Source organism: Eleutherodactylus coqui, chromosome 3, assembly GCF_035609145.1.
Source record: "Eleutherodactylus coqui strain aEleCoq1 chromosome 3, aEleCoq1.hap1, whole genome shotgun sequence".
Lineage (NCBI taxonomy): Eukaryota > Metazoa > Chordata > Amphibia > Anura > Eleutherodactylidae > Eleutherodactylus > Eleutherodactylus coqui.
Genome location: NC_089839.1, coordinates 106,694,210 through 106,710,421, shown reverse-complemented (window position 1 = coordinate 106,710,421; position 16,212 = coordinate 106,694,210).

The window sequence follows — 16,212 nt, the reverse complement described above, 5'->3', positions numbered from 1 at the left end:
GTCTGCGCATGCTGGTGGTGGTGAGGCTGGTGGTGGTGGCTCCCCGGCTGATCTTGGCGTGACACAGGTTGCACACCACTGTTCGTCGGTCGTCTGCACTCTCAGTGAAAAACTGCCAAACCTTTGAGCACCTCGGCTTCTGCAGGGTGGCATGGCGCGAGGGGGCGCTTTGGGAAACAGTTGGTGGATTATTCGGTGTGGCCCTGGCCTCTACCCCTGGCCACCGCACTGCCTCTTCCAACCTGCCCTGCTGCTGCCCTTGCCTCCCCCTCTGAAGACCTGTCCTCAGTAGGCATAGCAAACCAGGTGGGGTCAGTCACCTCATCGTCCTGCTGCTCTTCCTCCGAATCCTCTGTGCACTCCCCTCTCGGACTTACTGCCCTTACTACTAACTCACTGATAGACAACTGTGTCTCACCGTCATCGTCCTCCTCACCCACTGAAAGCTCTTGAGACAGTTGCCGGAAGTCCCCAGCCTCATCCCCCGGACCCCGGGAACTTTCCAAAGGTTGGGCATCGGTCACGACAAACTCCTCCGGTGGGAGAGGAACCATTGCTGGCCATTCTGGGCAGGGGCCCGGGAACAGTTCCTGGGAGTCTGCCTGCTCCTCAGAATGTGTCATTGTAATGGAGTGAGGAGGCTGGGAGGAAGGAGGAGCAGCAGCCAGAGGATTCAGAGTTGCAGCAGTGGACGGCGCAGAACTCTGGGTGGTCGATAGATTGCTGGATGCACTTTCTGCCATCCATGACAGGACCTGCTCACACTGCTCATTTTCTAATAAAGGTCTACCGCGTGGACCCATTAATTGTGAGATGAATGTGGGGACGCCAGAAACGTGCCTCTCTCCTAATCCCGCAGTCGGCTGCGATACACCTGGATCAGGAACTCGGCTTGTGCTCACACCCTGACTTGGGCCTCCGCGTCCTCGGCCGCGTCCACGTCCCCTAGGCCTACCCCTACCCCTAAGCATGGTGTATTACCAGTAGTGCAGAAACAGAACGCTGTAATTAAATGTGCCGCTTATTGGCCTGTGGTTGGAGGCTGACTTCGCTTACGGAACGCACAGCAGAGGCAGAAAAGAATTTTGCGCAAGCCTGCTGTAACACTTAGTTGGCTGCGTATGAATTAGGACAACTACCCCCAGCAGAGACCCAGTACACTTGTGGACAGGAATACAGCGGTGGTGTAAGAGGCAACACAGAGGCAGAAAAGAATTTTGCGCAAGCCTGCTGTAACACTTAGCTGGCTGCATATGAATTAGGACAACTACCCCCAGCAGAGACCCAGTACACTTGTGGACAGGAATACAGCGGTGATGTAAGAGGCAACACAGAGGCAGAAAAGAATTTTGCGCAAGCCGGCTGTAACACTTAGCTGACTGCGTATGAATTAGGACTACTACCCCCAGCAGAGACCCAGTACACTGAGGACGGTCACAGGCAGCCCAAATAGATTTTTTTTCCCAAATATTTTTGGAAAGGCCCACTGCCCATATACACTAAATATGTCTTCTGTCCCTGCCTCACCACTACTGGCCCTGGACAATGTAAAATTACTGCAGGACGCAATGCTCTGCACGGCCGATATACCAAAAAAAAAAAAATGTGCAACACTGCAAAAAGCAGCCTCCACACTACTGCACACGGTTAGATGTGGCCCTAAGAAGGACCGTTGGGGTTCCTGAAGCCTAAAATAACTCCTAACACTCTCCCTCTAGCAATAGGTTGTAATGCCTTCCCTGTCTTTCTATTGGCCAGAAAAGCGCGCTAACGTCTCAGAGATGAAAGTGAAAGTAACTCGAACATCGCGTGGTACTCGTCTCGAGTAACGAGCATCTCGAACACGCTAATACACGAACGAGTATCAAGCTCGGACGAGTACGTTCGCTCATCTCTATACACAGCATAATCTATATTTGCCATTTTTTCAGGCATTTTCCCCTTAGGCTTTTCAATACGAAAAAAATGAAAAAATGTATGGGTGTATAAAAAAAATACACCACCCAAAAGATGCTTGTAAAATACAACTTGTAAAAGTTCCGTATTCAAGTGAATGAGGCTGAAGAGGAGCGATATTAGATGCCACACGGACAAACTGATGCAGCCGGTTCCCTGATAGAAAGAAAAAGCAAACCCTTTTCTAATATACTCGTACTTGAGGGGGTTTTCCAAGTTTAAATCAGTGGTGGCAGTGGGGGTGACAAACTATATGAGAAAAAAAAAACACACACATACATGCTCACTTCCCACAGCAACGCTACTCCCTCGCAGCTGCTCCAGTCTTCTATTTACTTCGGCAGCAGCAGTCACGTGGGTTGTGACCGCTGCAGCCAATGAGAAGGCGGACAGGGACATTATCAGTGACATCCTATAAACCATTAGAATTGTACATGACAGGTTTACAGAATGTCACTGGGTCTTCTCACCCTGTGATGTCATCTGTCAGATGCCACAGAAGCAGTGATCTGGCACCATGGTAAGAATATTGTTTTTATAGAGTTTTGAGAATGGGGAGCACAAAACTGTATAAAATCAATAGCTTAGAAATCCCCTTTAAGAATATTAGTAGAGTATAATTATTACACACTGTATGATACGATAGCATATCACTAAGATGTGCCATCACTTCTTAATCGGTGGCGGTCAGACTGCCAGCACCCCACCTATTCTCAGAATAAAGGAGCTACAGCTATCAGCCGCCCTCTGTGCAGGAAACTACAAAACACAACATCATTCACTTCAATGGAACTGCGTTGCAGTTTCCTGCACAGCAGGTGACCTGGGTGAAGAATTGCCCGGATAGTTTTGGGCAGTGCTTTCCAGAGGACTGGTGCTACTCTGGAGAAGTCTTGGAGGTGGAAATGAGAAGTTCGAGTTAAAGGGGCACTTAATCTGATTCATGAGCCAAGGGTGCGGGCTGGGTGATAGATTGAGATGTGGGATGCCTGTGCTGTGGAGAGCTTTATTGATGAAGTAAGTGAGTTTGAATTGAATTCTATATTTGATTGGCAGCTAGAGATGAGCGAGCGTACTCATCCAAGCTTGATACTCGTTCGAGTATTATGGTGTTCGAGATGCTCGTTACTCAAGACGAGTACCACGCGATGTTCGAGTTACTTTCACTTTCATCTCTGAGACATTAGCGCGCTTTTCTGGCCAATAGAAAGACAGGGAAGGCATTACAACTTCCCCCTGCGACGTACAAGCCCTATACCACCCCCCTGCAGTGAGTGGCTGGCGAGATCAGGTGTCACCCGAGTATTAAAATCTGCCTGCCCGCGGCTCGCCACAGATGCATTCTGACATAGTTTGGGGAAAGTGCTGTTGATGCCGGAGCTGCTATAGGGAGAGCGTTAGGAGTGATTTTAGGCTTCAAGAACCCCAACGGTCCTTCTTAGGCCATAGAAATCGCAGATCGCACCTATCTGCGATTCCTGTTCTCTTCTCTATATGCGCTCAATGGGGCCGGCGGCAGCAGCGCCGACCCCATTGAGAACATATAGAAGACAAATCATTCTTCAAGCCCTGCGTCCAGAAAGCAATGCTCTGCCGGGTACCAGGAGGGAGCGACATCCTGCAGCAGCGCCGCAGAACGCCGGGGGAAGTGAGTAATGATTTTTATTTTTTGCTCCGCTGTATTCCCGGCGTATAAGGTGACAGTTGGGGGGTCGTCTTATACGCCCCGTCGCCTTATACGCTGGTATATACGGTATATTTTTTTTATTTTTACACATTTCTGGATGAATTGCAGGGCAGGGCTTCTATATTTAAGCCCTTCCCGACAATTCATCCCGCGCACGCCGGCAGCCCATTGCTTTCAGTGGAACCTGCTGTATTGCCGGCTCCATTGAATTCAATGGGCTAACATCGTTCATCTCTGCCACAGCTGTTACTGCTGTGGCAGAGGAGAACGATCTTTATGCTGACAGTGCGGGGGGGGGGGGGGGCACTCTTGCCGCTATTGTGGCTTAATAGTGGGACCTGGGAACTTGAGATGAAGCTCAACATGTAGCCCCTCGCCTGCCCTATCCGTTGCTGTGTCGTTCCCATCACTTTCTTGAATTTCCCAGATTTTCACAAATGAAAACCTTAGCGAGCATCGGCGATATACAAAAATGCTCGGGTCGCCCATTGACTTCAATGGGGTTCGTTACTCGAAACGAACCCTCGAGCATCGCGATAATTCCATCCCGAGTAACGAGCACCCGAGCATTTTGGTGCTCGCTCATCTCTATTGGCAGCCAATGCAATGACTGGCACAGGGCAGAGGCATCTGTGTAGCAGAAGTTGAGCCTGTCTGCTGCTTTCAGGATGGATTAGAGAGTGGAGAGTCTGGTGAGGGGGGGGGGGTCAGTAGCGAGTTGCAGTAATTGAGCTGAGAGTGGATAAGGGCAACAGTGAGCATATTTAGTGTGTCCATGGTGAGAAAGGGGCAGATTCTTGCGATGTTCTTGATGTGCAAGTGACACGTTCAGGCGAGAGATTGGAGGATAAGCCATCAATAGCAGATTGGCAGGGTCTCACTGCTCGGGTATTTGCCGGGCTGCTGCACTCGGGCATGGAGCTGATTTCTGCTTGATGCGAACAGTGCTGTTCCAATTGAAGTGGCCAGGCTTGGTATTGCAGGCCGACTTTCCATTCATTTTCCCCAGAATAGGTTATCAATAGTAGATTGAAATGAATGGGAACTTGGCTTGTTATAGCCGGCATCGCTGCTGCAGTTGAAAAGGCACTGTGTGCTTCTGGCGGAAGTCAGCTCTGGGCCCAGGTGTTTCAGCTTGGTGAACAGTCGAGCAGTAGATCTGCTATTGATGACTGCTAGGACTAATAACAGTATTCCACTTCCTGTTCTGTAAAGAAAAGGTCTCAGCGGGGGTGTGGCCTGGACATGGAGGAGTAAGGTCGCATGGCCAGGAGCTCCGCTGCCGCCAATCTACCAGCAGACCTTACCCCAGAAATACCTGCCTTTTCCGGCAATGACCAGAGGAGGAAAGCGAAGGGGAGACCCTCCCGCAGTAGCGGGTACACCAATCAGCAGGTTCCTGCATGCCGCGGGTGCGACTGAGAGTGAGAGACAGCTGAGCAACATGGAGAGCAGTCCCCACTACCGGAGCAGCATGTTCCTCAGACGCCTGATTGGGTTAGTGGAGGGAGTGGGAAGACAACACCGGAGGGCCCCCTAAGCACCCCCATCGCCACCAAGGAGTCCCAGCAGGAAGAAAGGGCTGTGCATAAAGCTTAGGGGGCAAGATTTAGTTCTACTAAGGCAGCACATGGCCTGAATCATGAGGCAATCCCATACTCCCCACATACAAGTCCAGCAGTGCTGCATTGGACAGAGACAGGGAGTACTACTACTTCCATCATCTCCACAGCAGCCTCTTCAGTGAGCAGCTACAGTACGCACAGCCTTGGTTCCAGCAATGTGCTGCTTGCTGCTCCTGCCTCCCTCCATGACCCATCAGAACCACTTAGGGATAACACTGAAACACTTCAGGCGCTATGGGTTATAATGCGCGTCACCGAAGGATATTTATTTGGCAATATCTCCAGCAATCGAATTAGGGCAGGTCTACGCAGGAAGCAATAGAGCTTTTGAAGGCACCGATAACACAAAGTGAACTGGCAAAAGCCCTCTCGGAGTTCCCCACAGGGAAAGCCCCTGGCCCAGATGGGCTTACATTGTCGTATTACAAAAAATTTGCGGAGACCCTCTCCACCCACTTTCTACAGGCCTTTAACTCTTTGACACCAGGGAACAAAATGCCTAGAGACACCAAAATGGCTCACATAACAGTGATCCCAAAGGATGGAAAGGATCCATTCACAGTGCCATAGTTACTGACCTATTTCTTTGCTAAATGTGGATCCCAAACTGTTCTCCAAAATATTAGCGCTCCTCCTACTTACAGCACCTGATTCACAAAGATCAAGTACGTTTCGTTCCACTTAGAAAGGCTAGAGATAATACAACAAAAGCTATCAACCTGATTTATCACGGCCAAAAACTCTCTACCCCGGTTTGCTTATTGTCAGCGGATGCAGACAAAGCATTTGACAGAGTGGACTGGGACTTCCTTTTTGCCACTTTATTGCATTTGGCGGTAAGCCCTCACATGGTACAATGGCTATACAGTCTCTACCCTTGTCCAACAGCCGCAGTTAGAGTAAATGGTCATCTCTCAACACCCTTTTCTATCACAAACGGGACGAGACAAGGTTGCCCACTGTCGCCCCCGATCTTTATTATATGTCTGGAGCCACTTCTAGGTCACATTCGCTCTAGTCAGAATGTAGGAGGGATAGTACTGGCAGGCACAGAGCGTAAGATTGCAGCATACGCAGATGACCTTCTATTTTTTATCACCAAACCGCGAATTTCTCTACCAAATCTGCTATCAGAAATTAACCGATATTCACAGCTATCCAATTTTAAGATCAATTATCACAAGTCGGCGGCACTGAACGTTTCGCTCCCCCCATGCCTTAGCAAATGAACTTAAAGATTCTTTCTCATTCCCCTGGAAGAGAGACCAGATTCTATACTTAGGGATCCACCTTACATCTACTGTAGCAGGGCTTTCCTTTGCAAACTACCCAAATTCAGCAATTACTTTAACATATCCAAATTCATCTGGGCAAATAAACCAACCTGCATAGCCCGCAACACACTAACCAGACCAAAACAGGAGGGGGGGATGGGCCTTCCAAACTTCCCCCGATACTACCAGGCAGTACATCTAATGTGCATAGTTGACTGGCACAGACACCGGGACCTTAAACAGTGGATTGACTTAGAACAGGTATCAGCACCAATATCCCTCTTAGTTCGCTCATGGCGACCAGGTGACAGCAGAATTAGCACATCACTGCACGATTTGCCCCACGATGACAACTGTAACAAGGATCCTTGCAGGGGTTGGCGTCTCCCCCAGATCTTCGCCCATGTATCCAATCCTTGGCAACCCAGAATTCCCTCCGGGTATTGAGAGCAAAATATTTTGTGATTAGTTCACGGGTGGTAGATTTAGAGCAGGTCATTTTCTGCTCAAGAGTCACTGGCTATCAAGAGAGGATTTGGTGGACATGACCGGCCAAACCAGGCTCTCATTCTGGCAGAACATCCAATTGAGACATTTCTTCCAGTCTCTTCCCCTCCCAAGCTCATTTTCCCGCCCCAAGACGCAATTCAAGACAGCGTGCAGCAAAGTGGGTCCCTTCAGACATACACTATCACGAATGTATGGTATCCTAAATACACAAACAGAGACCACACCCCCAAGTTTTCTACAGCAATGGGAAAAAGACCTCAATATCACATTTAGTCTGGAGGAGAGGGAAAACATTTACATAGTGACACACTCAGCCTCCATATCGAGTCAGGTGCAAGAGTCGGGATAGAAGATCCTCTTGCACTGGTACAGGGTACCCTGCCGCCTACACAAGATGTTCCCCACGGTCCCCTCTCTATGTTGGAGATGCGGGGGTTGAACAGGGGACGCTGTTACATGTCTTCTGGGACTGTCTGGTGCTGGCGGACTTCTGGTCAGAAGTATCGCGAGTTACCTCTAAGTTCACTTATTATTAGAGATGAGTGAGCACCAAAATGCTCGGGTGCTCGTTACTCGGGACGAAATTATCGCGATGCTCGAGGGTTCGTTTCGAGTAATGAACCCCATTGAAGTCAATGGGCGACCCAAGCATTTTTGTATTTCGCCGATGCTCGCTAAGGTTTTCATGTGTGAAAATCTGGGCAATTCAAGAAAGTGATGGGAACGACACAGCAACGGATAGGGCACATGAGGGGCTACATGTTGGGCTGCATCTCAAGTTCACAGGTCCCACTATTAAACCACAATACCGGCAAGAGTGGGCTCCCCCCCCTCCCAACAACTTTTACTTCTGAAAAGCCCTCATTAGCAATGCATACCTTAGCTAAGCACCACACTACCTCCAACAAAGCACAATCACTGCCTGCATGACACTCCGCTGCCACTTCTCCTGGGTTACATGCTGACCAACCACCCCCCCCCCACGACGCAGTGTCCACAGCGCACACCAAACTGTCCCTGCCCAGCCTTCAGCTGCCCTCATGCCACGCCACACTCATGTCTATTTATAAGTGCGTCTGCCACAGGAAAAGCAGGCACACACTGCAGAGGGTTGGCACGGCTAGGCAGCGACCCTCTTTAAAAGGGGCGGGACGATAGCCCACAATGCTGTACAGAAGCAATGAGAAACATAATCCTGTGCCACCGCCATCAGGAGCTGCAAACGTGGGCATAGCAATGGGGAACCTATGTGCCACACACTATTCATTCTGTCAAGGTGTCTGCATGCCCCAGTCAGACCGCGGTTTTTAATTCATAGACACAGGCAGGTACAACTCCCTATTGTGAAGTCCCTGTGGACCAACAGCATGGGTGGCTCCCTGGAACCCACCGGTGGTACATAAAAATATCCCATTGCATTGCCCAACACAGCTGAGGTAGTAATGTTGTGCTTAATGCAGGTGGGCTTCGGCCCACACTGCATGCCCCAGTCAGACTAGGGTTCTTTAGAAGTGGAAACAGATGCATTTATAATTCCCTGTGGACCCACAGCATGGGTGAGTGCCAGGAAGCCACCGGCGGTACATAAAAATATCCCATTGCATTGCCCAACACAGCTGAGGTAGTAATGTCGTGCTTAATGCAGGTGGGCTTCGGCCCAAACTGCATGCCCCAGTCTGACTGGTAATATATACCTTAACAGTAACCTCGTTGGTGGCAATGTGGTGGTGACTGCGGACCTGGTAGCGCGGTTTTATGTAGTTGGTTTTCGGAATGTGGCCAGGATTAAGTGGGCCGTGGCGGGGGGATGGTGGTGGTGCTCTCTTGTTGTGTCGTTAAAGGTGAAATTCTTGGACTGCCACCAGACGGACCAATGCAAAGGTATTTTCCAAGAATGTTTTCATTGTTGGAGGAGGAGGGGGTTGTTTTGGAGGCACTATGTGTCCTCTACACGTGTCCGTGGTTATATGCACCTTAACAGTAACAGCGTTGGTGGGAAATGGCCTCGCCGGCATCATGTCTTTGTGAAGCCTCTGTTTCCACACCCCAGTGACATACCATTAGCAGCGGTATAGGCAGAGCCCAGAATTATTAACATTTCAGCGGTAGCATTAGGGACAGGCCCCACCAACATATCACTAGCAGCAGTACAGGGGGAGCGCAGTCTTAGTTCCATTTCAGTAATAGTAGCACTCAAGACAGGCCCCAGTAACATTCCCATTGCAGCAGTTTAGGGAGATAACAGTCTCTTTCACATTTCAGTAGCTGCAGTATAGACAAGGCCACAGTTACATTTATGTAGCTAAAGTGTAGGCCAGCCCCACACACCTTTCTGTACCATGAGTGCAGGCGAAGAACATAGAAATTACTATGATTACACTGTAGGTGAGGGCCCAAAAAAATTGGTGTACCAACAGTACTAATGTACCTCAGAAAAAATTGGCCATGCCCAACCAAGATGGCAGGTGAAACCCATTAATCGCTTTGGTTAATGTGGCTTAAGTGGTAACTAGGCCTGGAGGCAGCCCAGTTGAATGAAAAATTGGTTCAAGTTAAAGTTTCAACGCTTTTAAGAGCATTGAAATGTATAAAAATTGTTTAGAAAAATTATATGAGTGAGCCTTGTGGCCCTAAAAAAAATTGCCCGTTCGGCGTGATTACGTGAGGTTTCAGGAGGAGGAGCAGGAGGAGGAGGAGGAATATTATACACAGATTGATGAAGCAGAAATGTCCCCGTTTTGGATGGTGAGAGAGAACGATGCTTCCATCCGCGGGTGCAGCCTACGTATTGCTTAGGTATCGCTGCTGTCCGCTGGTGGAGAAGAGAAGTCTGGGGAAATCCAGGCTTTGTTCATCTTGATGAGTGTAAGCCTGTCGGCACTGTCGGTTGACAGGTGGGTACGCTTATCCGTGATGATTCCCCCAGCCACACTAAACACACTCTCTGACAAGACGCTAGCCGCAGGACAAGCAAGCACCTCCAGGGCATACAGCGCGATTTCAGGCCACGTGTCCAGCTTCAACACCCAGTAGTTGTAGGGGGCAGAGGCGTCACCGAGGACGGTGCTGCAATCGGCTACGTACTCCCTCACCATCCTTTTACAGTGCTCCCGCCAACTCAGCCTTGACTGGGGACCGGTGACACAGTCTTGCTGGGGAGCCATAAAGCTGGCAAAGGCCTTGGAGAATGTTCCCCTGCCTGCGCTGTACATGCTGCCTGATCTCTGCGCCTCCCCTGCTACCTGGCCCTCGGAACTGCGCCTTCTGCCACTAGCGCTGTCGGATGGGAAGTTTACCATCAGTTTGTCCACCAGCGCCCTGTGGTATAGCATCATTCTCGAACCCCTTTCCTCTTCGGGAATGAGAGTGCAAAGGCTCTCCTTATACCGTGGATCGAGCAGTGTGTACACCCAGTAATCCGTAGTGGCCAGAATGCGTGTAACGCGAGGGTCACGAGAAAGGCATCCTAACATGAAGTCAGCCATGTGTGCCAGGGTACCTGTACGCAACACATGGCTGTCCTCACTCGGAAGATCACTTTCAGGATCCTCCTCCTCCTCCTCCTCCTCCTCCTCTGGCCATACACGCTGAAAGGATGACAGGCAAGCAGCATCTGTCCCCTCAGCAGTGGGCCAAGCTGTCTCTTCCCCCTCCTCCTCATGCTCCTCCCCCTCCTCCTCAACACGCTGAGATATAGACATGAGGTTGCTCTGACTATCCAGCGACATACTGTCTTCCCCCGCCTCCGTTTCTGATTCCAAAGCGTCTGCCTTTATGCTTTGCAGGGAACTTCTCAAGAGGCATAGCAGAGGAATGGTGACGCTAATGATTGCAGCATCCCCGCTCACCATCTGGGTAGACTCCTCAAATTTTCCAAGGACCTGGCAGATGGCTGCCAACCAGGCCCACTCTTCTGTAAATAATTGAGGAGGCTGACTCCCACTGCGCCGCGCAAGTTGGAGTTGGTATTCCACTATAGCTCTACGCTGCTCATAGAGTCTGGCCAACATGTGGAGCGTAGAGTTTCACTGTGTGGGCACGTCGCACAGCAGTCGGTGCACTGGCAGATTAAACCGATGTTGCAGGGTCCGCAGGGTGGCAGCGTGCGTGTGGGATTTGCGGAAATGTGCGCAGAGCTGGCGCACCTTTCCGAGCAGGTATGACAAGTGGGGGTAGCTTTTCAGAAAGCGCTGAACCACCAAATTAAAGACATGGGCCAGGCATGGCACGTGCGTGAGGCTGCCGAGCTGCAGAGCCGCCACCAGGTTACGGCCATTGTCACACATGACCATACCCGGTTGAAGGCTCAGCGGCGCAAGCCAGCGGTCGGTCTGCTCTGTCAGACCCTGCAGCAGTTTGTGGGCTGTGTGCCTCTTATCTCCTAAGCTGAGTAGTTTCAGCACGGCCTGCTGACGCTTGCCCACCGCTGTGCTGCCACGCCGCGTGACACCGACTGCTGGCGACGTGCTGCTGCTGACACATCTTGATTGCGAGACAGAGGTTGCGTAGGAGGAGGAGGAGGGTGGTTTAGTGGAGGAAGCATACACCCCCACAGATACTACCACCGAGCTGGGGCACGCAATTCGGAGGGTGGGTAGGACGTGAGCGGTCCCAGGCTCTGACTCTGTCCCAGCCTCCACTAAATTCACCCAATGTGCCGTCAGGGAGATATAGTGGCCCTGCCCGCCTGTTCTTGTCCACGTGTCTGTTGTTAAGTGGACCTTGGCAGTAACCGCGTTGGTGAGGGCGCGTACAATGTTGCGGGAGACGTGGTCGTGCAGGCCTGGGACGGCACATCGGGAAAAGTAGTGGCGACTGGGAACCGAGTAGCGTGGGGCCGCCGCCGCCATCATGCTTTTGAAAGCCTCCGTTTCCACAAGCCTATACGGCAGCATCTCTAGGCTGATCAATTTTGCAATGTGCACGTTTAACGCTTGAGCGTGCGGGTGCGTGGCGTCGTACTTGCGCTTGCGCTCAAACTGTGGCGCTAGCGTCGTCTGGACGCTACGCTGAGAGACATTGCTGGATGGGGCCGAGGACAGCGGAGGTGAGGGTGTGGGTGCAGGCCAGGAGACGGTACTGCCTGTGTCCTCAGAGGGGGGTTGGATCTCAGTGGCAGGTTGGGGCACAGGGGGAGAGGCAGTGGTGCAAACCGGAGGCGGTGAACGGCCTTCGTCCCACCTTGTGGGGTGCTTGGCCATCATATGCCTGCGCATGCTGTTGGTGGTGCCTCCCCAGCTGATCTTGGCGCGACAAAGGTTGCACACCACTGTTCGTCGGTCGTCAGGCGTCTCTGTGAAAAACTGCCACACCGCAGAGCACCTTGACCTCTGCAGGGTGGCATGGCGCGAGGGGGCGCTTTGGGAACCAGTTGGTGGATTATTCGGTCTGGCCCTGCCTCTACCCCTGGCCACCGCACTGGCTCGGCCTGTGCCCACACCCTGACTTGGGCCTCCGCGTCCTCGCCCGCGTCCACGTCCTATAGGCCTACCCCTACCCCTCAGCATGGTGTATTACCAGTGATTTGATTTCCCAGGCAGGAAATAAATTAGCGCAAGCCTGCTGTTAAACGTAGCTGGCTGCGTATGATTTTTCTTTACGTTCTCCACCCACCACACACGTACCCAGAACGCTGAGGACTGTCAGAGGCAGGCCAAATAGAATGTTTCCCTTTTTTTTTAAAGAAAAGGCCCACTGACTATATTCAATCAATAATATATGTCTTCTGGCCCTGCAAATGTGTCACAGAACTGCAGGGTTGCAGAGTTATTAACTACAGCAGAGCGGTGATTTCCCAGGCAGGAAATAAATTGGCGCAAGCCTGCAGGCCAAATAGAATGTTTTCCCTTTTTTTTCAAGGAAAGGCCCACTGCGTATATTCAATCAATAATAAATATGTCTTCTGGCCCTGCAAATGTGTCACAGAACTGCAGGGTTGCAGAGTTATTAACTACAGCAGAGCGGTGATTTTTCCCAGGCAGGAAATAAATTGGCGCAAGCCTGCTGTTAAACGTAGCTGGCTGCGTATGATTTCTTTACGTTCTCCACCCACCACACACGTACCCAGAACGCTGAGGACTGTGAGAGGCAGGCCAAATAGAATTTTTTCCCTTTTTTTTCAAGGAAAGGCCCACTGCATATATTTAATCAATAATAAATGTGTTGTGGCCCTGCAAATGTGTCACAGAACTGCAGGGTTGCAGAGTTATTAACTACAGCAGAGCGGTGATTTCCCAGGCAGGAAATAAATTGGCGCAAGCCTGCAGGCCAAATAGAATGTTTTCCCTTTTTTTTCAAGGAAAGGCCCACTGCGTATATTCAATCAATAATAAATATGTCTTCTGGCCCTGCAAATGTGTCACAGAACTGCAGGGTTGCAGAGTTATTAACTACAACAGAGCGGTGATTTTTCCCAGGCAGGAAATAAATTGGCGCAAGCCTGCTGTTAAACGTAGCTGGCTGCGTATGATTTCTTTACGTTCTCCACCCACCACACACGTACCCAGAACGCTGAGGACTGTGAGAGGCAGGCCAAATAGAATTTTTTCCCTTTTTTTTCAAGGAAAGGCCCACTGCATATATTTAATCAATAATAAATGTGTTGTGGCCCTGCCTACACAATTCTGTCCCTGTAGTATTACTGCAGGGCGCAATGCTCTGCACAGCCGATTTAAAAAAAAAAAAAATGCAATACTGCTAACAGCAGCCTGCACAGTACTGCACACGGTTAAATGTGGCCCTAAGAAGGACCGTTGGGGTTCTTGAAGTCTACACTCACTCCTAACACTCTCCCTGCCTAACCACCACTTCTGTCCCTGGACTATTACTGCAGGGCGCAATGCTCTGCAGACAGCCGATTTTTTTTTTTAAAAAAAAGGGCAACACTGCTAACAGCAGCCTCCACACTACTGCACACGGATAGATGTGGCCCTAGAAAGGACCGTTGGGGTTCTTGAAGCCTACACTCACTCCTAACACTCTCCCTACAGCAGCTCCGGCACCAGCAGCACTTTCCCTCAGCTAACTCACAAGGCATCTGAGGCGAGCCGCGGGAGGGGCCGACTTTTATACTCGGGTGACATCTGATCTCCCCAGCCACTCACAGCAGGGGGGTGGTATAGGGCTTGAACGTCACAGGGGGAAGTTGTAATGCCTTCCCTGTCTTTCAATTGGCCAGAAAAGCACGCTAACGTCTCAGAGATGAAAGTGAAAGTAACCCGAACACCGCGTGGTGCTCGTTAAGAGTAACGAGCATCCCGAACGCCCTAATATTCGCCCGAGCATCAAGCTCGGACGAGTACGTTCGCTCATCTCTACTTATTATGTCTTACCAAAATCGCCAGCCCTCTTCCTTCTGCATCACTGTGAGGTCCCGCTATCGACTTATAAAAAGTCAGTTGTGCACAATCTGATTGGCGTGGCGAGATCGTGCGTTCCCAGACTCTGGAGACAGACAGCTCTACCCACCATCAAGATGTGGCTCAATACAGTAAACTGGATTATGGAGATGAAGGACCTCATGGCTTCACTAAGAGGTACTCTAGACAAATTTGTAAAGACCTGGTATTATTTGATAGAATTTCAGAACACTTTAGAGTAAAGGCAACTGTACAGTCACTGAACTGGATAGTGGTTTTCTCCCCTTTTCGTTTGCCTCTCAATATATGTAGCTTCCCATATATGGTTTTTCTCTTTTGTACTGTGTGTTCATGAAAAAAGGACAAGGTTGTTACAAATGTGTTTATGTGCTCAGGTGTAGAGAGTTTAGAGGCGGGAGAAAGCGGAAATTCTGATAACTATTAGACAGAAAGTTTTGTTCTCCCATGCTTGCTTTGTTATCTATTGGAACAGTTATATTTGTAGAGCAGATTCTGGAGATATTTTATCATATACGCTGTTGCTGCAGAACTGCAGCAAAATGTTAATATATGGAAATTGAGAATGATAAAGAATTTTAAAAAAAGAAAACTTCTCAGGTCTCATTCTATTATCATCACAGGAAGGATTACCCTGATTAGTGACACCAATATATAGATAACACAGGATCTAGCATTCACAATAGGTGATGTCACAGCTCACCTCCTCCCCACACAGTACAGGTCACAGGGCATGCCCAAAACACTCTCCCATAGAAGTCTCTTTTCTTCAGCTGCCAAAAAGTAAAGGTCACAACTGAAGGGGCACCTACACAAAAAATAAGTTATGGAGGTTCTGAGAATTCACCAGCCGGAAGACACCAGTAGCGATTTCTTTATAATGTAGATGGAAAAGAAAAAAATTGCCAGCCAATCTGATAGGGATAATGAATACTAGAGAATAGAGAGATGATTCAAAAAGATCTTGACAAGTTTGAAAATTGGTTAGTGCTTAAAGGAGATGTCCCGAGGCAGCAAGTGGGGTTATACACTTCTGTATGGCCATAATAATGCACTTTGTAATATACATTGTGCATTAATTATGAGCCATACAGAAGTTATAAAAAGTTTTTTACTTACCTGCTCCGTTGCTAGCGTCCTGGTCTCCATGGTGCCGACTAATTTTTGGCCTCCGATGGCCAAATTAGCCGCGCTTGCGCAGTCCGGGTCTTCTGCTGTTCTCTATGGGGCTCCGTGTAGCTCCGTGTAGCTCCGCCCCGTCACGTGCCGATTCCAGCCAATCAGGAGGCTGGAATCGGCAGTGGACCGCACAGAAGAGCTGCGGTCCACGGAGGAAGAGGCCATCTTCAGCGGTGAGTAGAGAAGTCACCGGAGCGCCGGGATTCAGGTAAGCGCTGTGCGGGTGGTTTTTTTAACCCCTGCATCGGGGTTGTCTCGCGCCGAACGGGGGGGGGGTTTAAAAAAAAAAAAACCCGTTTCGGCGCGGGACATCTCCTTTAAGGGACACTTATTTAACAAAGTCCTTCCTTTGGGCATGTAAATTGGACAAAAAAAAACCTCATGTAGAATGTGAGGAATTGAGCTAAGCACCAGCACATATGAAAAATACTATTAGATCACAGACTGAACAAGAATCAACAATGTGATGCAGCAGCAAAAAAGGCAACACACAATTCTGGGATGTATTAAGAGAAGCATAGAGTTAAGATCGGGTGAGGAAATTATCCCCCTCTACTCTTCCCTAGGCTCCCTGTCCACAGGCATTGCGATATCCCACGGTGGAT